The following is a 17284-nucleotide window of genomic DNA, read 5'->3' on the forward strand; positions in this document are numbered from 1 at the left end:
TATATTAGATAGAACTTCTCTTGGAAGGTCAGCATTATATTTGTTAAGATGAATAGGAACTGCAATGCCTTTCCAATCCCCTTTGCTAGTGTCAGGAGAACTAACACACATGTGAACTTCTCACCTCTTATTACTCCAGAATAAATTTAAATGATGTGCAATGTACATAGCTTTGGATAACAGGGAATTCAGGCCTGATTGGCTGTATTCAAAATTGATGTGAACGGCTCAGACAAGTTCAGTACTTTCTCCCAGCACGAAGTCACCCACATTCGCCGATTAAGAACATCGAGCATCCTCATTTAAAGTACTGTAGTAAACAAGTGTAGGAGTTTATCTAAATTGAATGGCTATTCCAATGGTCCCTTGGCAGACATATTAGAAATTATGCAAGATCTTCAATCATTGCAAACATTAAGAGAACAGCATTACTTTTTCTGCTTAGTTGATAAAACTGCAAATGTCCAGGTTCAGAGGTTTTGAAGAACAAAAAAGACTTAAGCCCCAGAGAAGTGGTGTGATGGAAAACAGAGGATTTCTAAAGGTCAGAAGACATGGGTTCAAATCCTAGCTTGGGATCTCCTCCAAACCACAACTTTTCACTTCTTTGAGCTTCAGAAAGCATCTCTTCAAAGTACACAAGGTACTTTTCAGAAGATATTTGTGAAAATTGAATGAAAATCTATGTTATTGTTCCTACTCCATGACAAAGAATTGATAATGATCACCTAAATTCTAATCATCCCTCCCCTCTTCACCCCCTACTGCAACACACACAGGTATGCCTTGTTTCTTCTTCCCCTGCCCTGGGAAAGGTTAAGAAGATTAAAGAAAAGGAAGTAACGGGATTTCTTGGAAATTTAAAGAGCCTGAGAGAGAATGCGAAGCAACTAGAGCTATACTTAAAAATCTTTATGGTGCTTGAATGATGTGAAATGTGGATGGAGTTAATTTGACTTTAGGTTGTGATGTGATTAAACAAGCCATCAGAAACAATGAAGAAAGCATTTGGATTGGATTATTTCTAATTGTGAAAAGACCACACTTTGCAGTGTTTGGTTGCTCTAAGCAAGATGTTAGAAGTCAATTAGAATTTAGGAATCTCTAAAAACTAAACTCTTGAGAAAGAGAGAACAGAGTAAAGTAGGAAGTAATGAGCTAACATTTTATTGGTTATGTTAAATTATATGTATCCCTCTTGTGCTGCTTCTAATTTCAGTGAGGGATTGTCCTTGCAAAGTGCCCCAACACAAATTCTTATTCATTTTTTGATTATTGAAAAGGGTACTGAGAAGAAAATAGTTTAAATCTTTGTCTGTTGCTGACGTGTAAGGTGCAAAGAATTGTTGCACAGGTGAAGAGGATATGAAGGGAAGTCTGCATCTGAAAGACACCAAAAGGTTTATTTCTAAAATTTCACAATCTGGTATTCCCTAAAGTCTATCTGACTGCTTCTCATTGAATGAAATAAAATGCCTGTATGCCAGCTTGCTATTGAAGTGTTTGCAGAGACACCAGCAACAAGCATCCTAGGGATGCACTTGAAAACAGAACGTGTTTTTGCTAGGCTTCCTTGGCGGTTTTCCCTGAGTAAGACGGTAATAAGTGTCTCCAGTGGACAGTCATAATGTAAGTCAACAGGCACTTGCTCCTGAGTGGGATGACACACAGAGGGAATAGTCAGAATCGCCAAACAGTGCAATTCATTTCTAGAAAAAGAACCCGTTCAAGAAGGAAAGGTTTATATCTGTAAGACTGCTCTCAGATTAAGGGCTCTGCATTCTCCACAAACCCAATGATGCAATGTACCCTGGATTTAAGTGGCTTCTGAAGTTTGATAATTTGAAACTGTGCCAACTTTGCCTAGCCATACAAAAACGAACCTGTCAGCCACTTAGTGCAGTCTTGTATTTTCAGGTTAAAAGGAGAACGTAAGGGAGCCAATGTGGGACTCCCAGCTTGGGGAAATCTGGGTGGCAGGCAGGTGCTTATTTTCTTTTTTATGTCAGAGATCACTTCAAAACAGTGGACAATGCATCAGTCAGCAGAATTTATTACAGAGTTAATCTCTGAAACTGAAAGCACAGACATTTCTGATACTGAGTACCCACTTATGTTACCTTGGGAGAGTTATAAGAATCATTTTAGCGGGTGACAGAAACAGCGAACGCACAGATTGATGCTGGTCAGACTACAGAAAGCAGAAAGATAGAATTGTAATGCTAAACTGTGATCATTTTCTGCGAGAGAGAGACTCAGGAAATTGTCTCTTCAGATGTCATCGCGTACTCAATTTTACCCTGCAAATTTAGAAAGCATTGTAATGTTTTCAAACCTAAACCGTGAATGTAAAGAAAACATAACTGTAACTCTTGTTATAATTCTGCTTTAGAACATTCAACTACACAAACATGGTGCATTGCTTTATTTGTTAACAGCCCTATGGGGATAGTATTGAAACATAATTTTTATACTTAAAGTTGCAAATGGAAGTTTTCACATGTATATACCTTGTGAATTGATTTCATCCCAACTAACACATTCATGTCTCTACAGTTATCATTTTTGTTTAAAATTATATTAAATTAAGTTAATTACTTTTTTTTTTTTTACATTATTTGAAAGGCATAGTTACAGACAGAGAAAGAGACAGAGACAAATACTCCATTCATTGGCTCACTCTGTAAATGCCACAACAATTAAAGCTGTTGCTAGGTTGAATGCAGGAGCCAGAAACAAACACAATTTAGGTCTCTGACATGGGTGACATGGACCCAACTACTTGAATCAGCCATCATTTCCTGCCTCCCAGGATGAATGAATGAACTAGCAGGAAGCTATATGGGAAGTGCAGTAACCAGGACTCAATACAGGTGTTTTTTTTTTTTTTTTTTTTTTTAAGATTTATTTATTTATTTGAAAGAGTTACAGAGAGACCGTGAGAGGCAGAGAGGGAGAAGAGAGAGAGAGAGAGAAAATCTTTCATTCACTGGTTCACTCTCTAGCTGGCCACAAAGGCTAGGGCTGGGCCAGGCTAAAGCCCAGAGCTTCAACCAGGTCTCCCATGTGGGATATGGGTGGCAGAAACCCAAACACTTTGGTCATCCTCTGCTTTTCCTGGGCCATTAGCAAGGAGTTGGATTGGAAATAGGGGAGAGAGAACAAAAACTGGTACCCATATGGGATGCCAGCCTTGCAGGCAGCAGCCAACCCAGGCACTTTGAAATGGGAAACAGGCATCCAAAGTGGTGGCTTTAGCCACCACACTACATGATCATCACCAGTGATATAATTTTGATGAAAAGAGTAATAGCTGATGAAACTATGAAATAGTATGCAGTTTTTATTTTAGGTGTTTGGGTAACAAAAGCTAAAGTTGGTGTATATATATATTTAACAGATTGAAAGAGAAATTTTTCATTAAAATAATATCATTTTCAGGGCTGGCATTGTAGCTTAGGTTATCCATGGCCTCCAGTGCCAGCATCCCATATGGGCACCCCTTCCAGACCCAGTTCCTCCAGTTCTGTTCCAGCTCCCTGCTAAAGTACTGGGGAAAGCCGCAATGGATGGCCAAAGTGTTTGGGCGCCTTCCACCTATGTGGGAGAACCAGTAGAAACTCTCAGCTCCTGGCTTCAGCTTGGCCCAAACCCAGCTGTTGTGGCCATTTGGGCAGTGAACCAACATATGGAAGGCCTCTCTTTCTCTCTCTCTTTCTCCCTCTCTCTGTCTCTCGCTTTCTGTCTGTAACTCTGCCTTTCAAATAAATATTTTTATATAAATCATTTTCTCATTTTATTATTAAAAATGACTTGATATATTAACTTTAAGACATTCTGTTATCACACTTCTGTTAAGACATACTAAGTAAGAGGATGTGGGAAAATGAAGGACAGAGATTCATCAAGAACATTTCAAAGTTAACTGTACGTATAATTAATTCTAAAAAGTAGTGCCTCTAAGGAGAAATGACAACTATTTAACTGTTTGAGGAGGTAGACAAGTTAACACTGATTGGAACAATATATACACAAATCAAAACATGATGTGGAACATCAAAAATATGTAATGTTTATAATCCATAAAAATTACAATAATAAATGTAGCTTCTATCAATTATAATAAATAGATCAATGAATACTCTTTTTATGGCTTTATTTATTTTGATATATTCGTAAAGTAGAGTGCCAGAGGGTGGGGGAGGGTGTGTGTGTTCCATATTCTGATTCATTCCCCAAATGCTGCAACGACCAGGGCTGGGCCAGAATGATGCCAGAAACCTGGAATCATGTCAGGGACCCAAGTACTTGAGTCATTACTTGCTGTCTCACAGGGTGTGCATTAGCTGGAGGATGAATTGGAAGCAGGCATTCTTGGGTATTCTAAATATTATCTTAACTGCTGCAACAAAATCCATCCCATAAATGCACTTTTTTATTTTTTAATTCTCTTCATTGTATGCAAAACATCAAAGCACCAATGAGCTTCTTTAGATCTAATGGTGTAGTTATGATAGTTGACAACACAAAAAAGTAAAACTAACCAATTTGTAACTTATTTAATTTCTAGAAGATAGATAATTACTTATAGTAAATGATGTAGTTAAGAAACATTCCAAGACACATGACAACAGCTTAATTATGGGCTCACTTTTTAAGAGAGTAAAATTTTCTGATACAGATCATATAAACCATGTGCCAGAATTTAAATAAAATATCCAACATACTATTGGTAAACTGAGTAGAATTTTCTGAGAATAAAGTATTGCTAAATGACTAGAGGCCAGCACCCATTTTTCCAACTCTCCAAAGTTGAATGGACAGGAATTCCATAAATTAGTACTTAATGTGAAACCTGCCAATGTAAAAGATGATTTATTAAAAAGATGAGTGGATCATTCAGAGGAACATATAGATCAATAAGCTGAGTCTGCATCATGTGCACAAATGTGACATTTTGGAATTATCCCCTTTCTTTCTATTACAGATATATTGAGACTGGAAATAAAGGAAATGTCTATGACATCAGCTTTCTGAATGTCATCCTCTTACCTCTCATGATTTCACATAAATTTTAAGTGCAATTATTTTTTTAGCAACAGGCCAGGCAATCATGTACATGTGCATACAAATGTAGAAGGCTAACTGTAGGGTTTTCAGTAGTAAACCTCAGAGATCCTACTCCAAACCTGCTATGAGCATGACTTTTAACAATGTTATAAACACTGAAGTAATTCATAAAAAATATGTATACTACAAGAAGCCAGTATGTTTGGTTACAGAACTATATGCACTTTAAAGGATATGTAAAAATTTGAATGACACCTCAAATATAAAACAGCAGAAATACTACAGTTGGATTCAGAGTACCAGTACATTAAATACAGTTGGCTCTTGGACCCATGGGCTCTGTATCCATAGACTCAACCAAGCACAAATTGAACATTCAGAAAAAAAATGTGGTTTACTACACATATACAGACCATTTTCCTTCCTATTATTTCCTAAAAATTATAGAACAATAACTATTAACATAGCATTTAACATGTTATGAAGTGGTAAAAAATAGTGTGGAGATGAATTAAAGTACATGGCAGGATGTTTATAAACTATGTTCAAATACTATACCATTATATGTGAGGCACTCACACCTCCACAGATTTTGGTATACACAGGATTCCTGGAAAAATTCCCAACAGACACCAAAAGACAACTACATACTATAGTGGAGATAAATTTTAGAATCAAAACTTGTGAATAAGACTTAGAGGTTTTTGCTGCCATTCCTTTTAACATGAATCAATTCTGTGATATGGGCATAAAAACACAAATGTAAACTCAGGTACAATTAATAAAAGCATAGCATCATAAAGAAGGTGGCAGAGACCTCATTGAACTCTAAAATATCAAGAAATTACCTGGTATACATCATCTAAAACTTGTATCTAATTCTGGTCCTTTTGCATTAATGTAAATATTTGTTAGTGTCATCAAATTGCATTTGTGCAGTTAAGAATTCTATGCTGTCTCTAACTCCCAGATTTTTGTCACTGCAGAATGACACTTGCCTCTTACTTTTTCTGTAGCCACTCCTGGCTTATCCATCTTTTAGGAATCAAAATGAAGGACACTACTTCCGAGAAAACACCTTGCTCCAATACCTTTGACAAGTCTCCACATTTTTTGAGGCTCTAAAATACTTTCAAAAGACTCCCATTTGTCACATTAGCAAATTATGTTATAGGTACAGGAAGATAAGAGCACAGTATTTGGAACCATGTGTAGAAAATTATGTAACCCTATGTGCATAGTTCCTTTGACAGTGAAATGCTCATAACAATATCACCTATAGCATGAAGCATATTTCTACAAAGAGAGAAAAATGAGGAATACAAAAATATGTATAAAAAGATTTGTGGGGGAATGTCTCACACAATCATGGAAGCTGAGTAGTCCTATGATTCTACATTTGCAACCAGGAGGCCAAGAAAACCGGTGCTATAGTTATTCCAGTTCCAGTTCAAACTGGAAGGCATGAAAACAGAGGGAATCAAGGGTATAAATGACAGTTCAAGTCCAAGGGCACAAAAACTAGAAGCAGTGATGTCCAACGGCATAAGATGAATGGCCCAGCCTTAACAGAGCAAATCTGCCCTTTCTCTGTGTTTTTGTTCTATTCAGGCCTTCAATGAATTGGATAATAACCCACCCACATAGCAACTTTCTATACTCAGTTTACAGACTAATGTTAATGCTAATCTCTTCTATAAATGTCCTCCGACACATTCAGAAATCATTTAGTAGGTATCTGGGCATTATTTATCCCTGTCATGCTGACACATTAAAAAAAAATTATCAAACCCATATTTTGGGCTTCCTAGTAGGGTTAAATAAGCTCCAAAGGCTATTGGACACATGGCAAATTTTATACCAACCTGCTTCTTTTATCATTGCATCTTTGCATATATTTTTCCTACTTGAATTCAATTCACTAGTGTGCATATGGTATGTACTATTTCTTATGGTGGTCTGTGTAGTTTGGGTTAACTCTATGGTTAGTTGGGAGTTATAGGGTCAAATCATACACCTGCCATATATATTAAAAATAGAGTTGTTTAAACCATGTCGTTTTTTTTTCTCTGAAAATGCCTTCCCACTTCAGTATAGGATACCACCCTAATTTGAAAAAGCTGTTTGACTCCTTAAACAATTTTATATGTGCCAAAGAGACAGATAAAAGTCTTTGGATAAAAGTTAATTGAGGGGCTGGCACCATGGCATAGCAGGTAAAGCCGCCTCCTGCTGTGCTGGCATCTCAAATGGGCGCTAGTTCAAGTCCTGGCTGCTCCACTTCCAATCCTGCTCTCTGCTATGGCCTTGGAGGGCAGTAGAGGATGGCTCAAGTCCTTGGGTTCTTGCACCCACATGGGAGACCTGGAAGAAGCTCCTGGCTCCTGGCTTCAGATTTGCCCAGCTCCAGCCATTGCAGCCAATTGGGGAGTGAACCAGTGGATGAAAACCTCTCTCTCGCTCTCTCTTTCTCTCTCTCTCTCTGCCTCTCCTCTATGTAACTCTAACTTTCAAATAAATAAATAAATCTTTTAAAAAAGTTAGTTGGGTCTCAATTGTAAGGGTTTAAAAAGTGTTTATAACTAATATTATAAATTGCATTATAATCAATTATGGTCTCTGTGCTGCATTTGTAGTAGAAAGAGGCAAGTCACACACACATACATACACACATAAACTTCTAACCTGAAAGCTTTTCATTAAAAGAGAAACTGTATCTTCCATGGAATATCCTAGGGATAGCACTAACTTAATTCAATCTCCCATGTCTATATTTACCTTTTTGGTGCTATATAATGAAAATTGATATTTAGACAGCCCTGGAGCATTGTAAGATCCTTCTCCATATAAGAAATATTACATTGCACTTAGGATACAATGTTTATAGTACCAGAAAAGACACATGTATTAAAAATCATTTTTGAAAACTTTGGTTTTTAGGATACAAGGTTTATTTCATTACATTAAATTAATCTGGACTTCTAGTTGACCAAATCATTGATTCGTTTTTCAGCACTACATTCATTTTCATAATGTGCATTTGATACCACTGCAGAGAGGATACTATTGCATAGTAACTCTCGAACTTAGGAGTTTTTCCCAAGAATATCTTATGAGAGCCTTTAGAAAATAATGCATACTTATTGTCTTTTAAATTTTGGTATATCAGAATTTTCTATCACTAAGATTACTTATCTAATATTGTCGACAAATCACCAGTATTGATAAGGTAATACACTTTATTAATCCTTTCCCTATCATTGAACATTAATGGTGCTTTCCAATTTTGTAATTCAATAAACAATTCTTCAAGAACATCTCCCTGTTAATCTTTACCCATGTCTCTGATCATTTTACTTCAATCAACTCCTATAATTTGGAATACTAAGTAAATAAATATTTACATATCTCCTAAAACCATTTGATTGCTTCCCAACATTAGAAAATAAACTATTAACTGATTCCTTAATACCTCTGAGCAATAACATTTCTCTGTTTGCTTTTTCAATAGCTGAATATTATCTCATTTTTTCATTTATATTATGATTACTAGATTGTTTATAGACCATTTGCCAATTTTCATCTTATAACTTGCTTGCATTCACTTCTTCATCTTTTTTTTTTTTTTTTCAAACAAAACGAATACTGTTTCAGAAGCAGACACAGGGACAGGGTGACAGAGATAGACAGAGTCTATCAATTCCATTGATTTTTCCACCAAATGCCCTCAATGATAGGGCAGATCTGAGGTTAATACTAGGACCTGGGAACTCGGTCCAGGTCACCCACATGCATGGCAAGAATCCAATTACTTGAGCTGTCACCACGACCTGCCAGCGTCTGTCTTGGTAGGAACCCGAGATGGGAGCCAGAGCTAAAAATTGAGCTAAGTCATTTCCTGTGGGACACAGGTGTCTTAACTGCTAGGCTAAATACTTACTTCCTTATCCTGTTATTTGTAACTGATAATGGGTTTAAATTTTCTTAACGCTCAAGCAGAAGACATGATAAAAATGGAGTTCAGCAGAGATTTCTATATTTCTTAATTAGCGAAAAATGTATGTGTGTATCAATGTATATATTCAGGTAAGAATATATGTGCATGATTAGATTTATCAGAAAATATACATACAATGTAAGAAAGCACTTATCTGTGTTTTAATGAGTGATATAAAGAAAAATAATGCAGATTACTGGCTTTAAGCTAACATACATAAATAAATTTCTAAAACACAATGTGACACTATCAATCTCATAAAGTACATATGGAAAGTATTCTACATATATAAATTAAAATTGATAAATTACTTCTAATGAGCTGATAAAGCATTATTGGAAGTGTCAGAATTTGAGGTGGTGTTTAAATAATAAGGAGGATTGAAATAGCAATAGATGGGTGAGAAAAATATTTCAGGCAAAAAATATATATTTTTAAAGCAAACCTGTCTCTAGAGACTTCATCAGAATCTCCAAAGATTGGAACACAGTTCTCTGAATTTCAAAATAGTTCCATAGAATATTCTGGTCCATTACTGTTATAGAGTGCATCACATTTATGATATTTTGTTTTTGGTTTATATTCTTTTCTAAGACCTCAGTGGTAGAATTACTATAGCACTCTTAGACATTTCTCAGAAGGTGAATAAAATAAATAAGAATTTTTAAAAATTTATATCACCTATCTTAGACCATTTCTGGAAAACTTCAAGCAATATTAATCACTACTGTATCAAGGTTTCAGCATCACTTTTTTTTTTTTTTTTTTTCATTTATGTGCTGAGACACAGTGTTGGTTACCATGTCCTGTGCAGGCATAAACTCTATGGTCTTTGAGAACCAAAAGAAAGCATAAATTTTCCATAGTGCTGATTGCTTCAATTTACTGCATGGATTACAAATGCCATAATGAGTTAAGTATGACCCAGCCCTCCAAAAATTTACAGTATAATGAAGGACACATAAACATCAGCATTTCATCACATGACTCTAAAGTAGTGGTATGCATAGGGTAAATCAAAAATACAGGCAGGCTTTCTAATTCATCATGGGTATTTAAGGAAAGTTTCCTGAAAGAGCTGAATTTGATCATGAAGATATACTATCTGTAATGACAGAAAGAGGGCAGAGAATGCAAAGGGAGAGCACTAAACCTTGTATACAAAGGGAGACCTAAAACCTTGTATACAAAAAGAAAGCCAGGTAGGAGAGGAGCAGATTGTTAAGATGGAATAGGAAGTAACAGCAAGGTGACCCTGCAGAACTTGTGCACTTAAAGTGAATGTTTTTTTAAGCAGGATAGTGAAATGGTGATATTCGATCTCACAAGTGAGTTTCTACACTGCTACAAAGTGGTCAAACTTATTGGAATCAAAATAAATATATTGACCAGTTTGGAAGATTTCAAAATAGTTGAGGGGTAGTCTGTGAGGGGCAGTAGGTTAATCTATCACTGGGATACTCACATCACATACTGAAGTGCCCGGTTCAAGTTCTGGACACTTTGCTTTGGATTCAGCTTCTAGCTATTGCATCCTAAGAGGTAGCAGATAATGGCGCAAGTGCTGAGACTCTTGCTACCCACTTGTGAGACCTAGATGGTGTTCTGGGCTGGTAGATTTGGCCTGACCCAGCACTGGCTAAAATTCGAGATATCTTTGAGTAAACCAGTAGATGAGTAGAAGACATCTCTCTCTTTCTCTCTCTCTAAGTAGAAAAAAAATAAATACATAATCATTTAAAAGTAACTTAAACATTCTTACAAGTTCATTTACACATAAGTTTGTTAGGAAAAAAGTGTGAAGATTATTTAAATGAATATCTAAAGTAAAAACAATTAAAATAAGCTGACTTCACAACAGAATGGATGTGATGAACAAGGGGGAATTTAGGACATTTCTCATGATTCTGGCCAGAATATTCATATTGTCAGCAAGTTTACTGCCAGCTACAGGAAAGCTAGCATGGAAGAAGCAGATAATAAATTGATTTGAGGTCACATTGACTTTGAGGAGTCTGTTTGATGTAAACAAAGCATTGCCCAGCTGGATATTATCGTCAAGCTTAGAAAGTCAGTATTAGAAATGAAATTTGGGAGAACTTTATATGTAATAGTTACTTGAAATCCCCTATTATTTGTCAGTTTATTCAAGGATAAAGAAGGAAAGACCCCTAAACAATATCAGTATTACAGTGTGTGAGAGTCATGGGAGGAGAATCCACTGAAGTGTATCTAAAATAAAAAGGCATAGATGTAAGAAAAAACCAAAAGAGTTTACGGTCACAAAACTGATGAAACAGAGAAGGTCACCAGCCTTGGAGCAATGAACCATGTTCATTTTGGTAGCTTAAGAAGTGGGTTGTCAGGTTGTGTTTAGCAATTTGGAGGTTATTTGTAACAGTGTACTTGGCAGAACCAAGGAACTGATGGTAACTTCTGGTCAGTGAAGAAAAGGTTACAGGACAAGGGGAAATTATTTTTCAATAAAATGGGAAGAAAGTCATAAGGTACTAAAATTCATCATAGAATTCAAGACAGATTTTTTTTTTACTATTTCTATTGTTTAATGGAAGAGAATTTACCTAGTTAAAGGAAGAGAGTGACTATAAAACATATCATTATAAAGTACTTAGAAACAGGGAAAAGAAACAATATAGGGAAAATTCCTTGAAAACCAAGGAAGAGACTAACATGACCACAAGCCTGCTTCCTCTTCAGAGTTCCTCACATCACTGAAGGAACCATTGTTCTTACAGCTACCTCTACCCTCCACACACATACTCTATAATTGCATGCAAAGAATTCTAGATGTCAGCCTTACTATTTTACTTTTTATCATCACTTGGACCAGCTACATAATGAAGAAATCAGTGCAAAAGGAAAACGTGGCAACTCTTGTACAAAAAAAATGACAACTTTCAAGATATTGATAACACAGTATTATCCAATCATGAGGACTTTCCGAATGGAGCTTCATGAGTCTGCACAGATCATGTGTGCATGGAACACCCTTCCTCATCAGTGACATGAATCCGACTATTCACGTTCCACTCATTTTGCTTGATTAATAATACCCAAATTATTCATTGAGCTCCATTTTAATGTTTTTCAGGTTCACAATATCCCCTACATTTCTCTGTCATCTCACCTGAATTTGTGATAATTAGACAGGATGACTGTCATATAACAAGAGTGCTAACCACTCATGCTGTTGACAGCAGTGCTGTCAAACTATGTGGTAAGAAGGTGAGTCGTAGAAAACATTATCAGTAGGGGCGGCACTGTGGCTCACTTGGTTAATCCTCTGCTGCAGTGCCGGCACCCCGGGTTCTAGTCCCAGTTGGGGCGCTGGATTCGTCCTGGTTGCTCCTCTTCCAGTCCAGCTCTCTTCTGTGGCCCGGGAGTGCAGTGGAGGATGGCCCAAGTTCTTGGGTCCCTGCACCCACATGGGAGATCAGGAGGAAGTACCTGGATCCTGGCTTTGGATTGGCGCAGTGCACCAGCTGTAGCAGCCATTTGGGGGGTGAACCAAAGGAAGGAAGACCTTTCTCTCTGTCTCTATCTCACTGTCTAACTCTACCTGGCAAAAAAAAAAAAAAAAAAAAAAAAAAATTCAGTTTTAGATAGTAAGTAGTAGGAGCCTGAAGTAATTTTGGTGGCTTCAGATATGTGGGTGTTGGACATGTTCCATGCTGTCTAACACTATTAATATATAAGAAAACATTAAGGGGCTGGTGCGGTGGCATAGAAGGTAAGCTTCCACCTGTGAATCTGTGATGCCAGCATCTCGTGTAGGCACCGGTTTGAGTCCTGGCTGTTTCACTTCCAATCTAGTTTCCTGTCAATGTGCCTGGGAAAGCAATGGGAGATGATTCAAGTCCTTGGGCCCCTGCACCCACATGGGAGACTCAGAAGAAACTCCTGGCTCCTGGCTTCTGATCTAACAGTCCTAGTCAATTTGGCAATCTGGGAGTAAACTATTGGATGGAAGATTGATTGCTTTCTCTCTCTCTCTCTCTCTCTCTCTCTCTCTCTCTCTCTCTCTTTCTCCCTCTCTCCTCTCTCTGTATTTCTGTCAAATAAATAAATAAAATCTCTAAAATTAAAAAAAAAAATTGGTTGAAAACATGGTGGTTAATTATCAATCTGTTTATAGCAGGTCAATTATACTGCTATATTACAGGATAAAAACATTGTGGCAAATTTATAATTGTAATCTAGAAAGATATCATGGATGCCTTAAACCTGGTATAACAATCAAAGAAAAAAAAAGAAAAGAAAGAAAGGGAACATATATAAGTTGGGGACATATACAGATAGAGAACAAGTAAATATAACATAGTATACCTAAAAATGAATCAATTTTCTAACCTGTTCCTAGGGAGAAAATCATAGTGTTATTAAAAATAGAGAAGAAAACTGTAACATCTAGTTAGGGAATATAATACGTTCAGACTGAAATATGCTGATACTGAGGTATTAGATAGACCTCTGAAGATAAATCTGAGAGCCATTTGGCAAAGTAAGACTGCAACTTGGGAAACGGCTTGGAGTGGGTGAGATAATTCTGTGAGTCACTGACCATTGACACAAGTACTAATAATAATATGTGCTGTGACAGGCCTTAATGGACAAGAGTTTCTAGAGGATCAATGATAGAATCATTTTGGTGATGAGAAAGAGAGAGAGAGAGAGAGAGAGAGAGAGAGAGAGGAGGTACAAGGCAAGGAGGAAAGAGGAAAGATAGGCTTCTGTAAGAAGTCAGAAAAGATGTTCAGAAAAAGTATTACTAAATCTTGACATAATGTTTGAAAGCCATTTCATTAACTTGAAACTATGTGTTATGTGTTAGACAGACATTTCTCCCACGTGCAAAGGCTGGCAAGGTAAAAATGTGGAACTTTCATGATAAGGTTTGGTCACTATGGAAAAAAAAATGTAGAACTAAATATAGACCAAATTAACTCTCCATATAGTAGAAATTTGCATATCCTAAAGCATGCAAAATTGTGGAATGAAACCTCATAATTTCTTTTTATTTTAATTCATGAGAAGCTTGATCTTCATTTCAGAATGTGTGATTAACTCTGCTTTATGATTTTCTTGCTTATTCAAAGTGCTTTATAAAAGGATTGCTAAGTAGTAAGCATGTATAATTATTCATAGAGGAAATTAAAGATATCATTGAAAGAAAGAAACTGAAACGTGACCTCTTACCACTTTCTCTTATTCTGAATGTAAAAGGAGATATGAACTTGAGTGCACAATAGGAAGCTTAGCTGATATATATTAAAAGTAATGCATATTGCTTGAATAAAAAGTTGAAAGAAAATTGTACATACTTTAATGGAAGAATTGGGGCATGCCATAAGTCCAGTTATGTTTTACTCAGGCTTAAAATTCAAAGACCATAAACTCCATAAAGAACAGAACAAGTTAAAAAGAGAAGAGTGTCTTTGAAGCATTATCTAGAAAGTGTTCTAAAATAAATTTCATATTGACAGTGTAAATTTGGTACTTTCAAATGATTGGACAAATCAAAAGGGATTTATTTACCTATATCTCAGGATGAAGTAAGTTGTTTTTCTTCTCTTTTATACTTCAAGTCAATTGTGGGTGGTGGGCAGAAATAACTTCTTCATTGACTTCTGTGTTGTGTAGTCCAATCCTTTTAGTCACCTTCAGTCATTAAGAATCCAAGGATAGGCTCAGGAGAGCTGTGAACATTCAGGCTTTACATTCTGCTCAGTATTTGGCCCTTAGAATGGCAACATTTAAGTACAGGAGTGATTTGGTTATTCTCAGAGTAGTATAGTCATCCGGAAGTCATTTACAAAGTGGAACTGTCATTGACATTCCCTGCCTATCCAAAGATTCCTCAAGTTGCCAATATTCATATTTTAGAGTCAGCAGCTTTACACATATTATCCCTAACCATATGGTCTACCCATCATGACTAACTAGTAATTACTCACATTGATGGTTTCTTCCTCACATTCGTCATGCCAGAATCTGTTCTTCCTAAACTCTCCTAAATCTTCTAGGACATTTGTGTTATCTTTTCAATTTTCCTCCATATATTACAGGAGCCCAACTGCTATAATTTTTTTGTGTCAAAACATTACGAATCCCATTTAAACTGTCATATTTGGATTTTATCTAGAAGTTTATTGTATGTATTATAGAATAGAGTTATTTACTGTCCTGCTCTTTATTTTTTATTTTTATTTTTTAAAATATTTATTTATAATTTTAAAAGTCAGGTTACACAGAGAGAGGAGAGGCAGAGAGAGAGAGACCATAGCAGAGAGCTGGATTGGAAGTGGAGCAGCCGGGTCTTGAACTGGTGCCACAGCGCCAGCCCCTGCTGTCCCGTTCTTACACCTTTCTTTTAAAACAAATGCTTAGATTTTGGGTAGAGACCAACTTGGTCAAATTTTGGTATCACCATGTATTTGGTGTGTTGCATTTGATTAGCCCTGACTGTCAATTTGCTCATCTTTTGGTGGCATAATAGCACATTTCTAGAGGACAGTTGTGGTGATTACATGAATTGAAGGAGATCAGTTGTGTAATTCACCTATTAAAATACCTGGGGAACAGCATATACTCAGCAGAATAACAGTTGGAACAATAGACATAACCTCTCTGTTACTATTAAGATTTTGCCAAAGTATGTATATGTGTGACTAAGTTATAAGTATCTGTGTCAAACAAGAGAATAGATTACAAAAGAAAAATAGGGTATGATTTGTGGTGATACTAATGGGGTTCATTTTTTCATTTGTCTTTTGTTACTGAAATTACTTCTTTGAAAATTGAGAGGCAGACTAAAACAGGTATCTTCTGACATCCACAATCTGCTCAAGGAAGATATAGATTTTCTCTATTTCAGAGTTCCAGCAGACAAAACTCAGAGCTGAGATAAAAAGGATTGGTTTGCCAATCACAGGACCTGTAGAGCACAACCATGAACACGTGAAACTCAGAAAAAGTAGAAAAGAAATCCAACACAGAGGGGCAATTCACCTGCTGGATGTGTTTCTTGCAAAATGGTCACTGTTTCTATCAGATTAATTATGATGTGGACCTATGCAATTATTTGAAACGTAATTAGTGTTACCTTTGCCAATTTTATTTGAAATCATTTAGGACTAGCACATATAATAAGTGGGAAGAAAGATGAGTATGCATTAAAACCATTTTAGAGGATTAAGCATTGTCTTTTGCCATATTCAGAAAGTTGAAAAGAAATTACAAAGATCATGAAATTCAGGCAAATCTGCAAACGTTGTTAAAATTTAAAAATATATCAATATGTCTAAATATCAGTATGTGGTGTTGTGTGTGTGTATACACACATGTTGGCTGGTTGCATAAAAATGTTTTAATGTAATCAAAATAATGCAGAAATGGATGATAGAAATTATAAAGTTTTAATATACAAAAACATGCATTTTAAATTATATGAAAAGGTTGATTATTCAGTCAATTACAGAGGATCAGCCAGCTAGTGATTTGGAATAAAAACAAGCCAAATTCAGTGCGGTATCTTAATGGAAGGTAGGTGTATGTGTAGACCATATATCTATGCACAAAATTTGCAGGACATAATGGGTCTGCTACCTGTTTTTGTGTGCTGTGTGAACTAGGAATGCTTCTGTGTTTTTCAAATAGTTCAGAAAAATAAAATAAGGCCATTGAAATGTGAATATCATATGAAATTCAAATTTCAGTGTGCATAAATAAAGATTTATTGGAATACAGTCATGCCTGTATGATTATAATCTGGCTGGTTTCATGCTACAACAGTATAGTTGAGTAGTTTTGACAGAGACCATATGGCCCACAAAGCCAAAAACATTTACTATCTGGCTGTGTACAGAAAATTTGACCCCTGTAGTAGACACATCTTTTGTGAATTTCTCAATGCATACCATCACCCAAAAATTTCCTAGGCCAGCTCTGATCAATTTTTATACATAAATTTTATTCTAAACTTTATATGGTCTTTGAATATACATTTAGGTTTTGGAAGATGATGCAGTTTGCTTTGGGAACTGTGCACTATACAAGAGTAATTATATTTCAGTATTAAAAATATATACATGTAGAAAACCAATAGTACATGTTTTTGAGATATTCATGTTTACTATTTTGAGAGCTGTATTGAATTTTTGTGAACAAGCCTTTATTTTCCATTTTAATTAAACTAAA

The 17284-nt window shown here is 36.0% G+C and overlaps 1 protein-coding gene across 4 annotated transcripts in view; it reads right to left on the reverse strand.

Annotated features, from left to right (window-relative positions):
- CDH18 (cadherin 18) overlaps window positions 1-17284 on the reverse strand; it is a 966744-nt gene that overhangs the window by 468563 nt on the left and 480897 nt on the right. The gene's annotated exons all lie outside the window — the stretch shown is intronic.

This window comes from Oryctolagus cuniculus, chromosome 14 (genome assembly GCF_964237555.1).
Source record: "Oryctolagus cuniculus chromosome 14, mOryCun1.1, whole genome shotgun sequence".
Classification (NCBI taxonomy): Eukaryota; Metazoa; Chordata; class Mammalia; order Lagomorpha; family Leporidae; genus Oryctolagus; species Oryctolagus cuniculus.